Consider the following 24685-nt stretch of genomic DNA (forward strand, 5'->3'; position numbering starts at 1 on the left):
TGGAAGACAAACAAATTATGATGTAGATTCAGACGACCTGCTGGTCAAGAAGTACTGCGAAAGCATATCCCTCGCCCTGACAGCATCCTCATTTGCTAACTCACGCACTTCCCCATCATAATCCGGCTCCTGAATGCTCGGCATGGCCCCATCATCCTCCATATCTATAACTATGTTATGCAAAAAGCAGCAGGCATGGATTGTGGGAACTAGAGTTTCCAGACTGGCAAGGCATGACGTCTCTCCCTGTAGGTACTTCCATGTGTCTTTGAACCTTGTCAGCGCCTTTTGAGCGCAGGTTGTGGCTGCATTGTGTCTCCTATTGAACTCCGCCTTGGCTTCTGAGAGGTCTTCTTCCTGGTAAGGTGTGAGTAGCCACGGGAGAAGAGGGAATCCTGCATCACCAATTATATATTCCCCGACTTCTGATCCATCTAATGCCACCTCCAGCTTGCTGCCATTCAGCCAAGCACCCTTCTCGCACTCCTTGAACAAATAAGATTCATGCAAAATGCTTGACTGGTTCATGCTGCTTATCCTTCCCCACCAAATGCTCCTGAACCTCATTTCAGAATCAATGACGAGCTGTACTAGGACGCTGTCATTCTTCTCACGGTCCCAGTTTGGTCCAAATGGGATGTGAGTTGTGCATATAACACTGCAACAGTTATGCATATGGATCTTTCCAAACATGGATTTGATTTTATACATTTCGCTGAAGTCTGGCCAGCGCAAATGGTACCCTGCTCGCTTGAACACAGCATCAACAAACCTCTCAGTTACCAACAAGACGGTTGACTCGTTCACACCAACAGAGGATCCTACGGTCTCTGGTAGCTCACTAGACCGCAACCTTTTCAGAGCAACGGCCACTCGATCTTCTAAAGACAGCACTGTCCCGTCAACAAATGTGTAGCAGTTCATATCTTCCATTGACGGCCCCATCACCAAGCTGCAGATGTAGCTAAACGTTTTTCTTGTCATTTTGAAGGGAGACTCAAATCCTTGTGTGTCTTCAAAATCGGTTAAGGTTCCTGCATGCGAAAAAAATGATAAAAGTGGATGACGGACTAGAGTTTGCAAGTCAAGAACTCGACTATGACAGAGTTAAAACAGTGAGATGAAATAACATATGAGCAGTAGGGAACAAGTGAGAATAATAGTAACCAATCAGAAAATAGCATTGCTCAACAAATAGCCATTACAAAACGATAAAAGGTCAGTCATCTATTTCTAAAGAGAAACGGCTAGTTATACATTTATGCAGACATTACTAGCATGTTATTGTTGTCCTACTTTAGAAGGGTCTATTCAAAAGGAATAGTTGGCACTATATTCAAACTCCAGCATACTGACAAAATGTACAAAACAAACAGAATAGTTCAAATAACCAGAATGGATAGACAAACTAAGATGAATCGAGCAATGTGAAATTACCTCTGGACATGAAAGAACGGCTGACATTTGTCTCCAAGTTGTAGGGATCAGCTGTGTACAAGACGTACCATTTCTTTCTGTTATCTCCTTCAGATGCATATGCTTTGACATGCTTAACATGGTTGAACTTGTCCCACTCAGGGTCAGACTGTCCAGCGGCTATGGAAGTGAGCAGCGCAAGGCTACAGTATAGCTCCAAATGCCTTGGGTTTATGCCTCCCATGTATTCTGGGAGCGTCTTCATATCTTCATCCGCGAGTATGAGCCTCTCGAGTGCAGGGACACCATCCAACATCTTCAGCTTTTGGCAGTCTTCGATGGTAAGCCTCTGCAGTCTGGGAAGATGTAGTGATCCTCTCCAGGTCAAGGTTTCCATCCAGATCCAGCTCAACCAGAGATGGAAAGTTCTCTATTTTATTTTATTCAAAGCCCTTGCCTGAGAGGCAAGACCAGGAGGAAGACACTTCAATTTGCACTGCTTTAGCATAAGAAGCTGCAAGACAGGAAAGGCTTGCACTTGCTCCTCCCACTCCCACTCCTCCCATTCCACCATTCCTATTAACTCCATCTTATGCAATCTCGGAAAAGCAGCCACCATCTGGGAAGGACAGGGACTGTGGTGATGGTAGGACTGCAGGAAATCAGGTCCAACACGCTCGATCGATCTGAATGAGCTCTAAACAGGGCAGGGACTGTGATGATGCCTGGAGCACGATCGATCTGAATGAGCTCTAAACAGGGCAGCTGACATAAGCCATCGGGAAGCTTTGTGCAGCAAGCCAGGTCAACAATGAACAAAATCCTCAAGCCAATGAGGGGCACAACTGATGATGACATCATCCATCTTGGGGGCCGTCGGCCAAAATATCCTTTGATGGCAACATATTCTAACCTAGATGGAGGGCAGAGCTCATCAAATACCTTCTCGATTTGTTGTTGCTCTTCCTCAGATACACCATCTTCCTCTTTAATCAGCCCATCGTCTCCCAATATACTGCCACAATTTAAGGTTAGGCTGGTAAGATTCACCTTGTCGCCAAGCTTTGCCTTTGCTGCAGATGAAGAAGTTATATTCTCCAATCCATGCAACTGAAGATGCTTGAGCTGAGAAAGAGGACCCAACTCTTCCAAACTACACCAATCACCATCCACCTGGGCTGGAAACCCAAATACTGCCCTCAAGTTTGTTAGAGCACAAAACCACCTAGGTATGCCTTTTATACTTGTTGCAACAAAGTTAAGGTACCTTAGTTGCCCTAACTTTACAAAGCTATGCGGAAGTTCAACAAATTGTTTGCATCCTCTGAGGCTAATGTACTGCAAGAATTTCATCTTTCCAATGCTATCAGGCAGACTAGATATATCAGTGTTTTCTAAGGACAAGTACCTCAGGTGCTTGAGTTCATGCAAAGATTCAAGCAATGCTACAACATGTGCAGAATTTATATGTAAAATTCGCAGAGATGGAAAATGAACCAACGAATCACCAGGCTTGATGTTTATACAACCAACTGATATTAGTGCCCTTAGTGTCTTTTGTGCTTGCAAAGAACTCCAGTCTAACCCCTCTGATTCTGAAGCTTTGCTTTCTACAGATAACCGAAGAAACCCATGTGCACTAAGTTTACTAGCAATATTAGTTTCTCCACTATGAGATACTAGTGCCTCATCTCTGGCCACAAATTGAGCAAATAAGCGTACAACATCATGCATGTTGCAGACACATTGATCAACATACTTTGTATTTGGCTCTATAAGATTCCTCAATATCAGCTCCTTATAGTACTTGCTTCCTAGTTCTTCTAAGTCATCCAAGCTCCCGTGAAGAAATCCTTCACTAATCCACATGCCAATGATGTGATGGTTAGCAAAAACTTCAGTTTTAGGGAGAAGGGAATAGTGCAGAAAGCAATGTTTGGCAGAAGAAGATAAATCTTCATAGCTTAAATATACTGCATGGTTTAGCTCTTCGGGTAGTCCAGAGTTCGACCATACAGAATCATCCAGAACCATCTCCCACTCACGGTGTTTTTTGTCCTTCTGACACAAGAGCCCTCCCATTACTTTGACAGCAAGAGGCAAACCATCACATTTTGCTACAATTTGCACTCCAATCTCCTTGAGCATATCAATTTCACGTTCATCTGCCTCACTTAAGATTATCTGCAAGCAGTTGAACTGATAGTTAATAACGAGTGGTTTTCCTTGAGAGAGAAAATAGTAGTAGCTTGTTAACTGCTAGTGTCAACTCAATATTAATCAATAGTAGGCTAGTGGAGAAAAGAGACTCATGAAAGATTGTTTAATGTACTACCTAATTGAACTATCAAGTGAATGAGCAAGATGTTGCTGTCAACTGGGATACCAATAGCATGTCAACGACTATAATCCTTACATGCTCACCCAGGCAAGATGTTAAGCTTCATCTCAGAAACTAAGCAGATGCTTTTTTTTTTGAACCAGCAGATGCTTAGTTTAATCTGTCATCTTAGAAACTAAATAGATCACATGCTTAATTATGGTTCACATACTACAATACACATACTCATCCTCAGAAAAACAGAGTCATATTTTTTGCGGGGAAAACCAGAGTCATATTTGATCTACAACTACACAAGGGGATAGGCTTCTTACATGTTTAAATTATCTATAATTTATAATTCTACATAGGAATTTTTATAATCTATACATCCAAATAAGTAGAAGAATTTGAAATGCCAGTTTCTATTTTTATCCATGTTGGCAGATCATGGGACGGGTTGGCTACACCTATTGGTGGGCCTGGGCACACTCTAGTATCATTCTGCCGATTACAACCTTTTCATGTTGTGGTATAGTATTGTACCACTTAATGTGAATAAATTGATACCTCCAGCCAAACATGATGGAAATGAAATAAAGATACCACTGTTTCTCACCACTTATAAATTGAAGGACAATTCTATGATACTAATTATCGATTTTGTTTGGACTTGCATTTTAGATGATGACTACGTATATTTCAAAAAAAATTGCTTGCCAAAAAAAGGAAAATATTTGTTTACAGAGACGCTATTAATTACTCCCAGGTACAACTATATACTCCCTCCGGTCCTTTTTAGTTTGCATATAAGATTTGACTGAAGTCAAGCCTCATGAAGTTTAACCAACTTTGTAGAAAAAAGTATCAACATTCACAATCTGAAATCAATATCAATAGATGTGTCAAGACTTAAAGTTTCATATTGTATAACTTTAGCATGGCAGATGTTGATATTTTTTTCATATAAATACGGTCAAATTTTGTGAAGTTTGACTTCAGAGAATTCTAATATGCAGAGTAAAAAGAACCGGAGGGAGTATTAGGAAAAGATACATGTGAGAATATATGAAAATGAGGTCTAGTATTCTTGTGGGAGCATGGTGTCCAAATTTCATGAACCTAAATTTGATAGTCAGGTCAAAATATGCCTTCTATACACACAGTACGCATGCGGTGGCTGCATGTGTTGTGGCATAAGTATATGTAATATCCGTGTTGTATGGGTCCATGTTGTAATCTCAAAAGTATATGTAGTAATGTAGTATCCATGTTGCATGGGTCCATGTTGCAATCTCAAAGAACGGTGCATAAAAGTGTGTGCCCAATTATTATATATCTGCCCCAAATTAAGTATGCAACTAGTAATATTAAAGATGCATGGAGTTTAGTTACAAACCTGTTTCTTGAGCAATAACCAGGCATCCTCCTCTTGCAACTTGTCGACATGGTGGTATGGAAGCACAACTTTCATCTCTCGAGCTACTCTTTCATCTCTAGTAGCACTGGTAGAAAAAGGGCCTGTTGTCCCGGTTCGTAAGGGCCTTTTGTCCCGGTTCTGGAACCGGGACTAAAGGGTCGGTACTAATGCCCTGTCCCTTTAGTCCCGGTTCAATTCAGAACCGGGACAGATGGGCCTCCACGTGGCCTGTGCGCAGAGCCCAGGCAGGAGACCCTTTGGTCCCGGTTGGTGGCACCAACCGGGACCAATAGGCATCCACGCGTCAGCATTTCTGTGGCTGGGGTTTTTGTTTTTTTTTTGAAAGGGGGGGTTTGGGGATTTTGGGGGTTTTGGGGGGTTAATTTAGGTGTTTCATATATTGTGTTAGCTAGCTATAATTAATAGAGAGAAGTGTCCTCTCTTATGTCCGTGCTTGGTCGACGCTACGTACTATACATACGTATAGAGAGGACTAGACACGCTAGCTAGCTAGTAAGCAAACGAAGGAAACAGAAGATCGTCATGAACATATATGCATACAGAGAGAAGTGATATCGATCACCTCTCCTTCTCCGAGAGATTGGTCGAACAACAAGTTCTCGTATATCTATCCGACACTACCGGCTACATATATACAATAATTATCTCTTACAAATATAATCATACGGACTCAGGGTCCACATAGTATTCTCCGTCTTCAGGAATCACGTGGTCAAGAAAGAATGCCGCCAATTCCTCTTGAATTGCTCGCATGCGAGCTGGTGCTAGGAGTTCATCCCGCTTCTGAAACATCTAATTTAAAGAAGGGGGTCAATACATATATATATGAATGAATGAAACTCAACACAAATGATGGTAATAAAATAAAATTGTGAATGTTGTTATTTACGTACTTCATATGGTTCGTCAGAGTACCCGCCCCGCTCACAGGTCGTGTGGCGGATGGACTCGCAGACGTAGTATCCACAGAAATCATTCCCTTGTTCCTGCCACAACCACTTTACAAGAAATAGAGGTCAATCAAACTGATAAGCAAGAATGCCAAATGGTATTGATGAAACTAGCGCTTGAATGACTAGTAGATGCGCGAAACATGCTACTATAGTACTTACTTTCGGGTGTCTAAATTGCAGCTCCTTCGGTAGTCCCGGAGTTTTTCTGGTGAATTTTCTCCAAACCCTGCCGGACAAAGAAAACAATTACTTGATATATCAGGAAATGAACAAAGTTGCTGATATGGTGGATAATGATCGATTTAACTTACTTCTCGAGTATTTGAGTCATGTCTGCATAGTCCTGGGGATCTTTTCGTCTTGAGTCTAAGACGGTTACTAGTCCCTGCTCAAGCTTAATCTCTAGGAGAATATAGTGGAAACTGCACACGCATGCATAACTCATCAATTACATTACTATAACCTTGACTAATATATAAGGGAAACCGAATACGCACAAGACAGTAACACTCACTTGAAGTTGTAAGGAAAGAGTAGTATATCTTTGTTTTCATTTATTACCAACGATCGTAGCAAGTTGGCCTCGGTAGCTGCAGCATGAAATTTAACCTGAGTTGCATCTATGAGATATGTGTTAATGAACCCAATATCACCGACTTGTCTTTTCTTCAATTCGGCGATCTTCAATCTGCATAATATAGTGAGGATGATTATAAATACATGCAATGAAAGAGCTGAGCTATATAGAGAGACTTAATGACAGAAGTAGTACTACTTACAGACAGTAGCAGGCGACTGTTGTTTTATCGAGGGCCAATTGATTGAAAAACTGATAGAACTCCTCAAATGGAACAGGAAACAATTCAATTCCAACGAGGTCATGCTCCTTTTTAACTTTCACATACAAAGTACTCCTCCCCCCAGAGTCTCTGCAGATTTTCAAGTACCAATCATGCAATCTTCGCATCATCGTTGATAGAGATCTTTCATCTTTGACGAGAGGCTTCCCGTACTCGTATCTTTGTATCTGCACGTCCATGGGTTCATAATGTACATCGCCGGGCAGGTAATCTGCAAGATTGCTATAACCGGGCACCATCCTCGGATCATTAGCGACATTGTGGCTAGGCACCTTGAGCGGGGGGCACGATTGCTTCGCTTGTTCGCCGAGCTGGGCAATTTGTTTCCCAGCTCATCGTTCTTTCAGCTTTTGATCACTGACAGTACTTCCCGACCGCTCCGCTTCGGCAAATTCCTTTCCAATAATGCGCTCATAGTTTCCTTTCGACGGAGACTTGGGTGGTTTTGTCAGGGCAGCCAGAGTGCGCTTCGCTTTCACCGGATCTACCTTCTCCTCCGGAAGTGGATGTCTCTTTGCTTTCAACCCTTGAAACCAGTCATCCACTTCGGTTCGTGCGATCACGGCGTTCTCCTCCGGGGTCCTCTCGTATGGTAACTTCTCTGGAGTCTTCAGAGAAGGACCGAATCTGTATGTCCTCCCGCCTCTGGCTGTACTGCTAGACGCGGCCGAGCAAACGGAGCGGTTGTCTTCTTTACTTGCTTACGAGGCGGAGGAGAAGGACTACGACGCGCCGGAGCAGCCGAAGCGGCGGTAGGTCTCTTCCGCCCTTGCTGACGAGGCGGAGAAGGAGGAGGCTGGCTGCTCGGGCGCGTCAGCGCAGGCGGTGAAGGAGGCGGAGTGCCGCCACGCGCTGGAGAAGGAGTCGGTCGAGTGCCCTGATCGTCACTCGCCGGAGGAGGTGGAGGAGGAGGCGGAGTGCCCTGACTCGCCGGAGGAGGAGGCGGTGGAGGAGGCGGAGTGCCCTGACTTGCTGGAGGAGGAGGAGGAGGCGGAGGCGTCCAGTTCGGAAGGTTGATAAGCTCCTTCCGCCATAGGCATGGAGTCTTCAGAGCAGACCCAGCCTAGTCTCCCCTTCACCGGTAGGGTGGTCAAGCTGGAGGTCCTCAAATCCCTCTGTAATTTCATCCACCATCACCCTAGCATATCCTTCTGGAATCGGCCAACAGTGAAAAGTTGCGCCGGGTTCAGTAGGATAAACAGAGCCAACAGCCGCCTTGACCTTCAAATTCATCCATTGCATCATAAGGTGGCAATTTTGAGACTCCGTGATAGCATCCACGGGATAGCTGGCAGGAGCCGTCAAGGCATGCTCCGGCTGAAGCAGCTCGGTGGAAGCCACGCTGCTTCTCCGCTGAGATGGCGGGGTAGCTTCGGGGGAAGCTTCGGCAGTACGTTTGCTACGATTTGCTTTTCGTTCCCCTATCGCTTGTACCCTTGCTTGCAGCGCCTGCATTTGGGTCTGCTGCACTTTTTTCCTCCTCTCATGGGATTTGTAACCGTCAGCGTCCGGAAACCCAACCTTCCACGGAATGGAGCCTGGCGTGCCTCGTGTCCGTCCAGGGTGCTCAGGATTCCTGAGGGCCATTGTGAGCTCGTCGTTCTCTCTGTCTGGAAAGAACGTCCCTTGCTGCGCTGCTTCGATATACTGCTGAAGCTTCCTGACTGGTATGTCCAGTTGATCGTTCGTCCAAATGCACTTCCCTATTACAGGGTCCAAGGTTCTGCCAGCCCCGAAGAACCAAGTCCGGCAACGGTCTGGCCAGTTAATTGTCTCTGGTTCGATCCCTTTATCAATCAGATCATTCTCAGTCTTGGCCCACTTAGGCCGGGCTACGAGGTAGCCACCTGACCCCGTGCGATGGTGATGCTTCTTCTTCGCAGCATTTTGCTTGTTTGTCGCCGACATCTTCTTACTCTTTTCCGTTGTCTTGTGGGCCACAAATGCGGGCCAGTGATCTCTGATCTTCTCATATCTGCCCTTGAATTCTGGTGTCTCATTATTTTCGACAAACTTATTCAGCTCTTTCTTCCACATCCTGTATAGTTCCGCCATCCTCTTAAGAGCAAAAGACTTGATTAATTGCTCTTTAACTGGGTTCTCTGGATTATCCTCTGGCGGCAGGGTGAAATTTGACTTCAGCTCAGTCCAAAGATCATTTTTCTGCATATCATTGACATAAGACACCTCAGGGTCTTCTGTAGCCGGCTTAAACCATTGCTGGATGCTGATCGGGATCTTGTCCCTAACTAGAACCCCGCACTGAGCAACAAATGCGTTCTTTGTTCGGATGGGTTCAATCGGTTGGCCGTCGGGCGCGATTGCTATGATCTCAAACCTTTCATCCGAGCTCAACTTTTTCTTCGGGCCTCCTCTCTTTACCGAAGTTGTGCTCGATCCGGAGGGCTAGAAAAAAGAACAAAGACTTAATTAATATGTGTACATACCAAAACAATGAATGCATCAATTAGCTAGTCAGCACAGGCTTAACTAATATATATACCTGGCCGGACTCGGTTCAGTCACCGGAGCCGTCATCACGGTCTCCTTCTTGCACCGGCATTGGGTCACCGGAGCCGTCCTCATGTTCTTCTTCTTGCACCGGCATTAGGTCACCGTAGCCAGCTTCTTCACCCTCTCCTTCCAGACCATCGGTGTCGTTGAGAAACAACGAGACGGCATCACTTCCTTCTGCGATTATGTCCCTCAACAACGCTTATTTTGCTTCGTCTCGGGTGGTGTCCATAGTTTCTACAAATATTTACAACATGGCAATTATTATTCAAACATGACAGATGGATATATTAGTGGCAAATGTAGAACTAGCTACCTAATCATAGTAAGGAATCATATATATTAATTAGTGGCCTCGACGCTGCTTCTCTAGGGTTTGGGGTGGCCTCGACAACGCTTCAAGGGTTTGGGGTGGCCTCGAGAACGCTTCAAGGAGGGGGTAATATCGACCCCCCCACGTGTTGAAGCTATCGGGAGGGGGTATATCGACAACGACGACACTACATCTATGTCCCTCGATGACCCTCGTTCCCGATAAAAAAAAGAGGAAGAAGAAAAAAAAAAGAGGAGAAGAAAGAATAGAGGAGAAGATAGAAGAAAAAAAAAGAGGAGAAGAAAGAATAGAGGAGAAGATCGCCGAGGGGTCGGGAGGTTGCCTAGTGTCAAAGGATTCAACAAAACCATGTCTTCATCATTAGGCGAAAGTAACAGGTGCATGATGGTACGAAGCTCTCCAAAGTTATTTTGGAACGGAGTCCTAGATAGGATAATTCGCTTTTTGGTACAAAGTTCAGCAAGAACCTTCCAAATATTGTTATTTGGAAGGCCTTTGCTGAAATTCATACAACAAGGCAAATTATCCTATCCGGGACACCATTCCAAAATAACTTTGGAGGACTTCGTCATGCCCTGGTTACTTCCGGCTAATGATGAAGCCATGGATTTCTTCAATACTTTGACACTAGGAAAGTAACAGGCGCATGATGGTACGAAGTCTACAAAGTTGTTTTGGAACGGAGTCCCGGATAGGATAATTCGCTTTTTCGTACAAAGTTCAGCAAGAGCCTTCCGAATATCCCTATTTGGAAGGCCTTTGCTGAAATTCGTACAAAAAGGCGAATTATTCTATCCGGAACTCCGTTCCAAAACAACTTTGCACAACTTCGTACCATCATATCCCGGTTACTTCCGTCTAATGATGAAGCCATGGATCTTTAATACTTTGACACTAGGCAACATCTCGACCCCTCGACGACCCTCGAACCCTCGGTGACCCTCGAACCTCTACCCTAGTTCCCGACCCTCGCCCCTCGAACCCTCGGTGACCCTCGAACCTCTACCCTAGTTCCCGACCCTCGCCCCTCGCCCCTCGCCCCTCGAACCCTCGGTGACCCTTGAACCTCTACCCTATAGTTTCCGACCCTCGCCCCTCGAACCCTTGGTGACCCCCCCCCCTCATGTCGAAGTTATCGGAGAGGGGGTATATCGACCCCCCCCCCACCCTCATGTAAGAAGAGGAAAAAAGATCGAAGAAGAAAATAGAGGAGAAGAAGAAAGGAATAGAGGAGAAGATCGAAGAAAAAAAGAAGTCTTCCTCTTCTTATTTCCCTTTTTCCACTCCTTCCTTTTCCTCTTCTTCCTTCTTCCTCTTTTCTTCCTTTTCCTTATTTTACTTTTTCCTCTACACTAACCTAAAATCGATATCTACTAATTAACAGCCTAAATAAAAAATTAATACATATATGAAAAAAACATCATATGAAAAAAAACATTTTTGACATATTTAGCATATTCTAAATTTTCCTAACTCTTTTACAACCAAAAATTACTCCAACTTCATGACAGTACCCACAATCCGTTTCACCAAAAACCTTCTGATCCATAGTTCAAAATTTTCAAATTTCATTCAAATGAAATTTGAATCGGATTCAAATAACTTGTTGAAAACCTATTCTAAACCACTCCAAAAATTCTGAAATTTTGCCATCGCCTTTGTCTTGCATCAGTACCTCACCACAAAAAAAATTTAAAAATTCCAAAAATGCCCAAAGCCATCTAGCATTTCATCAAACACCTTCTATATGAACAAAAAAAAAATTCAGAAATTCCAAAAAATTCAGAAAAGTGGACAGCGCGTTGCTGCTGCTCCACTTCTCCTCTCCTCTACTTCTCCTCTCCTTCTGCTCTTCAATGCATCGGGGCCGGCGGTGACCATGGAGCAGGGGCGGAGCAAGGGGCGCTCGGGTGCAAGAGTGGCACTCAGGAGGGGGCTCACTTTGAGGGGGGCGGCGACGGCTGGAGTCCGGCGACGAGGACGGCGGGCTCGGGGCGGCACGCGGTGACGGGGACGGCAGCCTCGGTGCGGCACGCGGTGACGGGGACAAGGAGGCGGGCTCGGGGAGGCACGCGGCGACGGGGACGAGGGCGGCGGGCTCAGGGATGCCGGCGACGAGGACGGTGCGGGCTCAGGAAGGTGACGACGTGGTCCGGAGGGCTCGGCGGCGATGAGGACGAGGAGCAGCCTGGCGGCGTCGGAGGAGGAGAGGACGAGGAGATCGATCGAACTGAATCAAGAATTTCACAAGTGTTGGCTTATATAGCCAGAGCACTAGTCCCGGTTCGTGAAACCAACCGGGACTAATGCCCCTCTTTAGTCCCGGTTGGACCAACCGGGACCAAATGCCAATTTTCAGGCCACGGTTCATGGCACCAACCGTGACCAATGCCAACCGTGACCAATGCCCCCTTTAGTCCCGGTTGGTGCCACCAACCGGGACCAAAGGCCTTGTGCTGCCCCGCACCCAAATGTTTAGTCCCACCTCGCTAGTTGAGAGGGAGCCGCACCTGTTTATAAGGTGCGGTACGCCTTCCCTCTCGAGCTCCTCTCTAAAGCAGGCTTTTGGGCCTAACCATGCAATGTGTGCCTGTGGGCCTACTGGGCCTCCCGCGGGCCTGAATCCTGGCCCATGGTAGGGTTTCTAGTCGTATTCAGGCCGTGGGTGCCCAGTAGGTGGCAGTTTTTTTTGTTTTTTTGTTTTTTTGTTTTCTTTGTTGCTTTATTTATTTTATTTTGTTTCTACTTACAACAAAATACTTATTGTTGCTATTTTAATTTTTTTTCTAGTTCTTTTGTTTTGTTTTCTGTATTATTTATTTTCTTTTGTTTTTTGCTTTATTTTTTAATTGTTTTTGCTTTTAGGTCAGCAAAATTATAAACTTTCTGTTGCTTTATTTATTTTATTTTGTTTCTACTTACAACAAAATACTTATTGTTGCTATTTTTTTCTAGTTTTTTTGTTTTGTTTTCTGCATTATTTATTTTCTTTTGTTTTTTGCTTTATTTTTTTTATTCTTTTTGCTTTTAGTTTTAGAAAAATTATAAACTTTCTGTTAGTGCCATTAGTTTTCAAATTTGAAAACACTTTTTTAGTTTTTTTGTTTTCTTTGTTGCTTTATTTATTTTATTTTGTGATTAACTATACTATAAAAATAGTTTTTTTCCTGTTTTTTGATTTGTTTTTTGCATTATTTATTTTCTTTTGTTTTTTGCTTTAATTTTTAATTCTGTTTGCTTTTAGGTTAGCAAAATTATAAACTTTCTGTTAGTGCCATTAGTTTTAGAAAAATTATAAACTTTCTGTTAGTGCCATTAGTTTTCAAATTTGAATAGTTAAAATTTGAATTCTTTGAAAATTGTTTGAATCACAAGTTTGTGATTAACTTACTAAAAAAATGAGAATAGATGCGCTTATAGAGAAAATTCAACCTAAATTTCTAGTAAATTTCTATGAATTTCAGAGAAATTCACTATGAATTTAGGTTAAACTTTTTCTCTATTAGGGCATCTATTTTCATTTTGAGAGGAGCTCAACAAGGCAGAGAGGGAAGGGCTTATAAACCGGTGTGAGCCCCCTTCGGTTGGCGAGGTGGGACTAAACTCTGCCCGCAACGAGGACCAACCCTTTAGTCCCGGTTTGTGGCACAAACCGGGACTAATGGTCATGGGCCAGGGGCGAGGAGCAAAATTATAAACTTTCTGTTAGTGCCATTAGTTTTAGAAAGTTGAAAGTTTAAAGTTGGCATGGGCCAGGGACTAATGGTCATGGTATTACGAGGCCGAACCATAAGACATGAAAGCATTTCAAATGAACTCCGAAAAAGTTAAAAGTTGGGATGGTATCATAATTTCACCCACATAGCATGTGCATGTACAAAACGGACAATGGTAGCATGTTCGTGTGTTACAAAGTTTGCATGGTATCATCATAATAGTTGCGGGAGAAAGTCTTCACTTTTTCTTCGCTTGTGTCATTTGCTTATTGCGCCGTAACCATGGATAATCTTCATTGTTTATCAGGATGCTTGGGTCAGCCTTGACATTAAAGGGAGGAATTTCATGAAATTTTTCATAATCTTCAGACATGTCTGTCTTGCTGTCCACTCTTAGGATGTCCCTTTTTCCTGAAGAACTATGTGGCGCTTTGGCTCATCGTATGATGTATTCGCTTCCTTATCTTTTCTTTTTCTCGGTTTGGTAGACATGTCCTTCACATAGATAACATGTGCCACATCATTGGCTAGGACGAACGGTTCGTCAGTGTACCCAAGATTTTTCAGATCCACTGTTGTCATTCCGTACTGTGGGTCTACCTATACCCCGCCGCCTAACAGATTGTCCCATTTGCACTTAAACAAAGGGACCTTAAAATCAGGTCCGTAGTCAAGTTCCCATATGTCCACTATGTAACCATAATATGTGTCCTTTCCGCTCTCGGTTGCTGAATCAAAGTGGACACCGCTGTTTTGGTTGGTGCTCTTTTGATCTTGGGCGATCGTGTAAAATGTATTCCCATTTATCTCGTATCCTTTGTAAGTCAATACAGTCAAAGATGGTCCCCTGGACAACAAGTACAACTCATCACAAACAGTGTTGTCACCTCTGAGACGTGTTTCCAACCAACTGCTGAAAGTCCTGATGTGTTCACATGTAATCCAGTTGTCGCACTGCTCCGGGTGTTTGGAGCGCAGACTGTTCTTGTGTTCATCGACATACGGGGTCACCAAGGTAGAGTTCTGTAGAACTGTGTAGTTTGCTTGAGACCAAGAATATCCGTCCCTGCATATTATTGAGTCTCTTCCAAGAGTGCCTTTTCTAGTCAGTCTCCCCTCATACCGCGATTTAGGGAGACCTATCTTTTTAAGGCCAGGAATGAAGTCAACACAAAACCCGATAACATCCTCTGTTTGATGGCCCATGGAGATGCTTCCTTCTGGCCTAGCGCGGTTACGGACATATTTCTTTAGAACTCCCATGAACCTCTCAAAGGGAAACATATTGTGTAGAAATACGGGCCCCAGGATGACAATCTCGTCGACTAGATGAACTAGGACGTGCGTCATGATATTGAAGAAGGATGGTGGGAACACCAGCTCGAAACTGACAAGACATTGCGCCACATCACTCCTTAGCCTTGGTACGATTTCTGGATCGATCACTTTCTGAGAGATTGTATTGAGGAATGCACATAGCTTCACAATGGCTAATCAGACGTTTTCCGGTAGAAGCCCCCTCAATGCAACCGGAAGCAGTTGCGTCATAATCACGTGGCAGTCATGAGACTTTAGGTTCTGAAACTTTTTCTCTGGCATATTTATTATTCCCTTTATATTCGACGAGAAGCCAGTCGTGACCTTCATACTGAGCAGGCATTCAAAGAAGATTTCTTTCTCTTCTTTCGTAAGAGCGTAGCTGGCAGGACCTTTATACTGCTTCGGAGGCATGCCGTCTTTTTCGTGCAAACGTTGCAGGTCCTCCCGTGCCTCAGGTGTATCTTTTGTCTTCCCATACACGCCCAAGAAGCCTAGCAGGTTCACGCAAAGGTTCTTCGTCACGTGCATCACGTCGATTGAGGAGCGAACCTCTAGGTCTTTCCAGTAGGGTAGGTCCCAAAATATAGATTTCTTCTTCCACATGGGTGCGTGTCCATCAGCGTCATTCGGAACAGCTAGTCCACCTGGACCCTTTCCAAAGATTACGTAGTGTAAATCATTGACCATAGCAAGCACGTGATCACCGGTGCGCATGGCGGGCTTCTTCCGGTGATCTGCCTCGCCTTTGAAATGCTTGCCTTTCTTTCGACATTGATGGTTGGTCGGAAAAAATCGACGATGGCCCAGGTACACATTCTTCCTGCATTTGTTCAGGTATATACTTTCAGTGTCATCTAAACAGTGCGTGCATGCGTGGTATCCTTTGTTTGTCTGTCCTGAAAGGTTACTGAGAGCGGGCCAATCGTTGATGGTCATGAACAGCAACGCCTTAAGGTTAAATTCCTCCTGTCTGTGCTCATCCCACGTACGTACACCGTTTTCATTCCACAGCTGTAAAAGTTCTTCAACTAATGGCCTTAGGTACACATCAATTTTGTTGCCGGGTTGCTTAGGGCCTTGGATGAGAACTGGCATCATAATGAACTTCCGCTTCATGCACATCCAAGGAGGAAGGTTATACATACATAGAGTCATGGGCCAGGTGCTGTGATTGCTGCTCTGCTCCCCGAAAGGATTAATGCCATCCGCGCTTAAAGCAACATACATTCCTTGGGTCCTTTGCAAACCCATCCCAGTACTTTCTCTCGATTTTTCTCCACTGCGACCCGTCAGCGGGTGCTCTCAACTTCCCATCTTTCTTTCAGTTCTCACTGTGCCATCACATCAACTTGGCATGCTCTTCGTTTCTGAACAGACGTTTCAACCGTGATATTATAGGAGCATACCACATCACCTTCGCAGGAACCCTTTTCCTGGGGGGCTCGCCGTCAACATCACCAGTGTCATCTCGTCTGATCTTATACCGCAATGCACCGCATACCGGGCATGCGTTCAGATCCTTGTATGCACCGCGGTAGAGGATGCAGTCATTAGGGCATGCATGTATCTTCTCCACCTCCAATCCTAGAGGGCATACGACCTTCTTTGCTGCGTATGTACTGTCGGGCAATTCGTTATCCTTTGAAAGCTTCTTCTTCTTCAATATTTTCAGTAGCTTCTCAAATCCTTTGTCAGCCACAGCATTCTCTGCCTTCCACTGCAGCAATTCCAGTACGGTACCAAGCTTTGTGTTGCCATCTTCGCAATTGGGGTATAACCCTTTTTTGTGATCCTCTAACATGCGATCGAACTTCAGCTTCTTCTTTTGACTTTCGCCTTGCGTCCTTGCATCGACAATGACCCGGCGGAGATCATCATCATCGGGCACATCGTCTGGTTCGTCTTGATCTTCAGCAGCTTCACCCGTTGCAGCATCATTGGGCACATCGTCTGGTTCCTCTTGATCTTCACCAGCTCCCCCCGTTGTAGCATCACCGTATTCAGGGGGCACATAGTTGTCATCGTACTCTTCTTCTTCGCCGTCTTCCATCATAACCCCTATTTCTCCGTGCCTCGTCCAAACATTATAGTGTGGCATGAAACCCTTGTAAAGCAGGTGGGAGTGAAGGATTTTCCGGTTAGAGTAAAACCTCGTATTCCCACATTCAGTGCATGGACAACATATAAAACCATTCTGCTTGTTTGCCTCAGCCGCATCGAGAAACTCATGCACGCCCTTAATGTACTCGCAGGTGTGTCTGTCACCGTATATCCATTGCCGATTCATCTACATGCATTATATATAATTAAGTGTCCAAATTAATAGAAGTTCATCATCACATTAAAACCAAAGTGCATACATAGTTCTCATCTAACAACATATAGCTCTCCAGAGCATCTAATTAATTAAACCATACATTGAAACTATGTAAAACATTTCAATGCGAAAACAAATGCGATCATAATCGCAACCAAGGTAACAGTTGATCCAACGGCATAATGATACCAAGCCTCGGTATGAATGGCATATTTTCTAATCTTTCTAATCTTCAAGCGCATTGCATCCATCTTGATCTTGTGATCATCGACGACATCCGCAACATGCAACTCCAATATCATCTTCTCCTCCTCAATTTTTTTTTATTTTTTCCTTCAACAAATTGTTTTCTTCTTCAACTAAATTTAACCTCTCGACAATAGGGTCGGTTGGCATTTCCAATTCACATACATCCTACATAAATAAAATCCATGTCACGTTGGTCGGCATAATTTTCATAAACAATAAATGAACCAATAGTTATAAAGATAATATATATACCACATCCGAATCATAAACAGGGGGCCGATGGGGGCGGATACCAAAACCATCGCACTATATAAGATGCAATAATAAAAATAAGAAAGTAATACAAGTATCTATGTAAACATACAAGTAAAAATATTTTTCCTTTCAGAAAGAAGATAAGAACAAGAGGCTCATCACGGTGGTGCCGGCGATGAGCTCGGCGCGGGTGATCGACGACGATGAAGACGGGGACGGGGCGTGACGGACCGCTAAACCTAGACAAATATTATGAAAAATGAAGCTTGGAGGTCGAGCTTGGAGAGGAGAAAGCTTAAGTAATGTGGCTCGAGCATTCCATCGAACACCTTGTGTGCATAGGAGGTGAGCTAGAGCACCACCAAGCCCTCTCCCCCTCGGCCAGAGAAAAACAGAGCACTGGGGTGCTCTGCTCGCGAGCGAGGGGTATATATAGGCACCTCATTGGTCCCGGTTGGTGACTTGAGCCGGGACTAAAGGAAAGCCTTTGGTCCCGATTCAAGCCATGAAGCGGGACCAATGATGGTGGGCCAGAGCTCAGCCCATTGGTCCCGGTTCATCCCACCAACCGGGACCAAAAGGTCCAGATGAACCGGGACCAATGGCCCACGTGGCCCGGCCGGCCCCCTGGGCTCACGAACCGGGACCAATGCCCACATTGGTCCCGGTTCTGAACTGAACCGGAACTAATGGGCTGACCCGGCCTGGACCAAAGCCCTGTTTTCTACTAGTGTAGTGACGAGGACTCGGCTACCTCGACCCAAAACATTAGCCAAGGGTGCTTTAAGCACATCATTCCATGCTCCATGGTCCCAAACATCATCTAGCACCAGGAATAGCTTCTTCCCTTTCAAGGTAGCGGCAAGTATTGGCTGAAGCACAGCCAATGCCTTTTCACCACCATGTACTCCCCCAGCTTGCGTGATGATTGTCCTGAGCAACTCAACCTTGTCAAAGTCCTTATTGATGCTCAACCATATCATCTTTTCGAACTCAGCATTCAAGGCTTCATTGTTAAAGACCTTCTGGGCAAGAGTGGTCTTGCCGATTCCGCCGACACCAACAACAGCGACCAGCATGATGTTGGTGTTGCCCTCCTTTTCAGTCAGCATGATCTCAACCAGCTTCCATGTGTCTTGTTCGATCTTCTCTCCGACTACACCTGACCGGTCAAACACCCCTGATGTCTCGCGTCTCTTATTTCCAGAATGAGAGGCTTGCACCTTGCTGCTACGATCCTCATAGGAACCAAGAGGGATGAAGCTAAAAGCAGCGCTTCTCTCCTTGATGACGCTGAGCCTCTTGTTGAGCGCCTTGATGCGGGTGCCAATGTCATGGGCATGGGAGGGATTCCGCATGCAGAAAAGCAAGGGGTTGAAGCACCCCACATCTTTAGTGGACAGACCGCGCTCCATGGCCTTGAGCTGGCAGAGGTCGAGGATGTCGAAAGCCTCATACATGGCGCGCTTGAGCTGCCCCACCCACTCTTGCACGCTGTTGTCAGTGATGTTTCTCCTATCAGCGTCGGCAAGGAAGTTCTTGAGGTCCCTGAGCTTGACATCCATCTTGTCAATCTCGTCTGTGACTCCTAGCAGCATGTGCACCTCTTCAGTCACCATCTCCGTCAGCATGCTCTGCACATAGGATGCGAAGGCATCCAGGACCATGGCCATTTTCGCTGCGTTTTGCTTGCTGCAACAAAGATAAACATGGAGCAGATGGATATAAACATCCAGGACCATTCGGTGCAGCTAAGGATTAGTTACTGGTTGCCATTAAAAGAAAAGGATTGATTACTGGCGGGGGAAAAATTAGCAGCAGGTTGAAATGCTGAACTGATAAACATGGGGAACGAGCTATAAGCCGCAAAAGAAAGAAAAATCGGCAAGCAGAAGCTACTACCTGCCAGATGGATAGAAGCACGCAAGCCCACAAGAGAAGAGCCTGTGTGTCACTCAAATGTCTTCGCCGGCTCAGGTCTCAACCATGCCGCCTCCGTGGCGGCTGCAGCTCTGCTGCCATTGCCCTCACCCCTCACCGTCGTGCCGCCATGGAGCAGCAGCTGGCAGGGATGAAGCTGCAGGGGAGGAAGGGGAAGGAGACGCCTGGAGGAGATCTGAGCAGGAGGGAGGCTGTGGTCGGAGTAGATCTGGGCAGGAGGGGCGCGGCGGTGGCACAAGATGTGGGCAGCAGCCAGCAGGGAGAGACGCGAGGCGAGTAATAATGGATGCAGGGAGAGCAGGGGGCAGGGAGTGAGGAGTGGGGGCGGAGCGAGCGATGAATGATTGAGAGAGAGTGTGTGGGAGTGGGACTAGCCGACGGACCCGAGCCGGCCCAACCGCAACGTGCTCCTCTGCTCCTCGGGTGCAGCCGTGCAGCAAAGCAAAGCAATAATTGTGAACACACTGCTCTGGTTTACTGTACATGATATGCAATTTCTGGCTCTTCTTCTCAAGAGCCACTCCCGCGGCATACATTTTTCTTTCTTTTTTTGAAAAAAAAATGCTGGTTAAAACACGATTAGAAGCCCCCGTCAAGGGCATCTGCAACGACGGACCACAATTTTGGCTACCAAAATTCAAAACTTTTTAATGAAGTTGAGCAATTTTGGATAGCCAAAAAAAATTCATATCTCAATATTTTGGATAGCCTAAAACTTGATATCCATATTTCACCTTCTACTTCCAACTACATATATTTCATATACATTTTCCGAGTCGCTACCCAGAACGACTTGAATGAGTCGCAACTGAGAGCCACGCAGGTCCCCGGGCACCTGGACACGCCTGAGACCAGGAACAATCTCCCTAGTGCTTCCAGGCACCCGAACCTCTGGAGGTGGATATATACTTCCTCGGTGACAATACCCTTCCAATGATATGGAATCTCTTGGGAGAAGTGTATATGAAATAAGTTTGAGTTCCCCAACTCCCTAAGAGCAACTCTAGCGGACCCCGCATTTCGCCGAACTGTAAACTGTGTTTACAGTTCGCACGGGGGCGCTTATACAGGCTGAAAAACGCGACGGCAGAACAGAAACCGCAACCAAACCCGTAAAATTTATAAAAAGTTGTTTGGCGCGAGAAATTTAAGCAACAGCTCGCCGAAACACGCTCACATATAGATGATTCTTCGCATAAGTCCGTACACAGCACATACATTACATATTAAGGTCGCCGGAGCTAGACAGGGCCTACGCTACCATACCACTACAACAAAACTGAGCTCACCGGAGCTCCTACGGTAGCTACCCAGCGGCGGCGCTCAGTCGGAGTCGGACGAGTCGAGGTCGATGTAGAGCTTCGCCTGCTCCGCCTTCATCACACGCGCGCAGGTCAGTCTCCTTCGATGAGTGCGCCTGCGATGTCGTGACGCCCGTCTGAAGGAAGAGCCGCTCGTACTCGAGCTCGCGCCGGATGCGCTCTTCGATCTCCTCCTGCTCCCTCGCCGAACGATCGAGGACGACGGGCTCAAGGAGCTCCTCCTGCCCTGGGGGTAGGTAGGGCCCGTGGGCACGGCGCGAGGCAAGAGCGCCTCCTCCGGCTCCCTCTTCACCGCCTCCTCTGACTCCCTCTTCACCGGAACGAGCCGCGAGCTCGATGCGCCCGCGGATGAGCTCCCTGCGGACCAGTTGCCGGAGAAGGCGTGGCGGCGACGGGCGAGCTCGCGATCGAAGGCCGGTGGCGGCCGGCTACCGCGGTTGAGCCACCGATGCGCCCCCCGCTTGCGCGCGGCGTCAGATCTGGCGCGGCGGCGGCGCTCCGCCTCATCCCCAGAGCCATCCATGGCTTTCGCAGGCTCGCCGGCGGCGAGAAATCGAGCGGCGCGGTGGAGAATTAGGGGCAAACGCGGCTGAGGGGGGGATAGGGTTTCGATCCGCATCTGCCTCGCAAACCCGCAGTTATACTGGTTCGAGGGAAGCGTTTGCGGGTTGCGGCAAAAAAATTTACGAGCCGGACAAAGATTCGGGCTCTGGTCTGGCTAGAATATTGGGCCGAGCCCGCATAATCGCTGGAATTATGCGGGTTCGCGCCGGATGCGGGGTCTGCTAGAGTTGCTCTAAACTCTGGACCCCCTCTTGATAGTATAGATGATACGGCCAATCCTAGCTCCGGTCGTGTTGATGTTGCAGTTGTTCAAGGATTTAAATGCATGCATGTTGGTTCGGCCCATGATGCTTATCATATGTTTAATATGGACCAAGGGACGCATGCATATGCTAGTACATGCACGTACAAGGTCAAAGCATTGGCTGGTTCAGTTCTAAATACATCAGGGTCAGGTCTTGCTCGGAGCTCCAATAAAATAAGAGATACAATTGATTTGTTTGAGTTGCCAAGGCCGCCGGAAGTAAATCCTGATTCAGTTTGGACACGTATAGATGATTTTATGTGGGACTCCAATTGGAGAGATAGAGGTACACTGGTTTAAAAGGAAAGAAGTGCAGACAAGATTCTTATTTATATTCCTGCCATGCAAAGAGAAGTACGGCCATCCATTATCTAGAGATACAGTTGCATGGAGCTGCCTTTCCTTAAAGACCATCGGTTGGGGGCCACCAACAGATTGCATGAGAAGCGCATCCCATAGCTGATTATTTTTGGCAAATCTTAGTCATTTGATAATTTTAGGAGAGTTCCGTTTATTTTTCTTTCTTGTAGCATACTCGTGTTGGGTCAGCTATATTGATATAAATAGCCATAGTAAGGTTTTTGTAAGGGAGGTTATTTTTGGGAGATGAATTAGACACGTGTGTGTTTTTCGGCCGCCAGCCATTATCGAGTTTAGAGAATTCTTGTCAAAATCTCTACTGGCGTGTGAGTTCCTGCAACGCGACGCGTAGGGGATTACAAGCTGAGCCTATACGGTTCGTCCACGTTATTTCTTCGGATTGAGGGGTTGGCGTGTTGTTTCCGTGGGATTTGCGAACATCTTCGTAAACCCGCGACTTGTTCTTGCTGCGATGGAGGTTTGTGCCGTGAAAGATCGGGCCAACAACAGATCGACCCTCGTTTCGAGGTACGGCCCTCATCAATAGATGTTCCTAGGACTCAAAAAGCTACCCCAAAAAACTTTTCGAGCCTCCGTAAAACACTGTCTTTTTGCCTTTTTGAATAGATGGGGTCACCGAAGTCTGTAGACCAAATGGAGAAACCAATGTCCTAAGATATATACTTAGCAATCGGCATTACTTCTTGCAAATCGTATTGTGAGCAACACCAAAATCGTAATTGAGTGACAATTGCACTTTCAATGGGTTTATGATTTATGTCTTTCCTCTCTTGGCTATATCTTAAATGCTGAACATCATCCATTGCTTGGACTTGGTCTGCTACTACTGCTGTTCCCTGATGATGGACTACTTCATGTACTTTTGATCCCTTGTCCTGTACATTTGGTCAATCTCCTGTTCCTGGGTCAAACCTGTTCTGATTGGCTTTCTTGCTATGTTGCTCTGGGATCTTTCTGATTAGGGTTCTTGGACCAGTTCCAATGATCCCAAGCACCAGCTCAAACACTAATGCATTTCCCTTGGGGGAATGCAACAATTTAAGTACCGTCCAAATTATTTCTCTGTTATTGATTGTTTTGCAGGATGAAGATTAAGAAGAAAAGAAGAAGATCAAGGACTACTATAGGTTTAGTTTAGGGTTCTTATATTTTTCTTCTTTTATTCTTTTTATCCGACGTAAATCTTAAGAACTTTGTTATAACTTGCGCATACTCCCATTTGCATATTCGGTAGACACAACGCTCCTACTTTCATACCCCGTATTATCAAGATTACATATCCATGACACCATGCAAGGTGAATTTTGGTTGGTGTGTTTGTGGCCATAATTGTGCACTTGTATGCATGGACCAGATCAGTGGTTCGCACTATCGTGCATACTGATCAGTGCTCTACTACGGCTGATCAAAGCCCATGCACCTCTACATATCTGTTATATATGTATCTTTGCTCCAGGATTGCCACTATAATTGTGCACTTGTATGTGCCTCACTAACATAGTTACATACACACAAATCGAAGGAAACGGACACCACTTGTACATGGCACAAAGTGCTTCATAGTTTTGCATTTCAGAAGGATCCGTACAGTGCCCAGAATTTGCCATCTCCAAATCACATCCTGTGCACAGTCTTGCAACCAACACTAGCTCTATCAAGGTGCTCTAGTAAACAGAAGAAACTATCACAATAACAACACAAGTTCACTGCATACAGATCTTCAGAACTCCAAGTAACACTAGCATGGTCGTTGGCATGGAGGAGCGGGCACACAGCTGGTCTGACGATGATCGTCGGATCATTGTAAAACCATCTTCCAGTTCATTGCTGAAGTTAGTATATCATCATCTTGTCTTAAGAGGTTAGAGCTGACTGGAGACAGGGGAATAAGAGAAAACACCATGCAGCTGCAGACGGCTGTATCGTGCATGTCATGGAGCTGTGTTTTCTCGTCAGATAGGAAGGGAAGAGTTCATCACTGGAGTTGGAGTGTCAGATCATACTGTCATCTCAGAGCTAACTGAAAACAGGGGAATAATAAACAGCTGCAAATAGTTGTATGTCATGGTGTCGTGTTTTCTTGTCAGAAGGAAACTAGTGCAGAACTAGAACACAAGAAATTGAGATGTCAACAGTGAGATGTGGCCAACCTGTGATAGCACTAGTTTTGGTTATTCAAGCCAAAACAATCAAGCAGCCATGCTCCATTTCCGCATGTCTCCAGTCAAGCAAAGTAGCAAAGAAAGATGGCATCGCTTACAAGACCAGCAAGAGATGACCATGGTTCTGAAGCCCAGACGTTGCTTTTTGTAACCGAATGGGTTTCATCCTCCAGGTTAAAAATAAACGATTTTAAGAGTTGAAGGTTGTAATGTGAACTTGGCAAGTGTTCAAGGTTGTGAAGAGTTATAGAGTAGACTTTATTTATCACATGGTCTCTACAAATTAAGTTCCACATCACGACTAACATACGGCAGT

At 45.6% G+C, this 24685-nt stretch overlaps 1 pseudogene; it reads right to left on the bottom strand.

Annotated features, from left to right (window-relative positions):
• On the bottom strand, positions 1 to 19984 carry LOC125516154 (annotated as a pseudogene).
• Positions 19985 to 24685: the final 4701 nt, after the last annotated feature.

This window comes from Triticum urartu, chromosome 6, assembly GCF_003073215.2.
Source record: "Triticum urartu cultivar G1812 chromosome 6, Tu2.1, whole genome shotgun sequence".
Classification (NCBI taxonomy): Eukaryota; Viridiplantae; Streptophyta; class Magnoliopsida; order Poales; family Poaceae; genus Triticum; species Triticum urartu.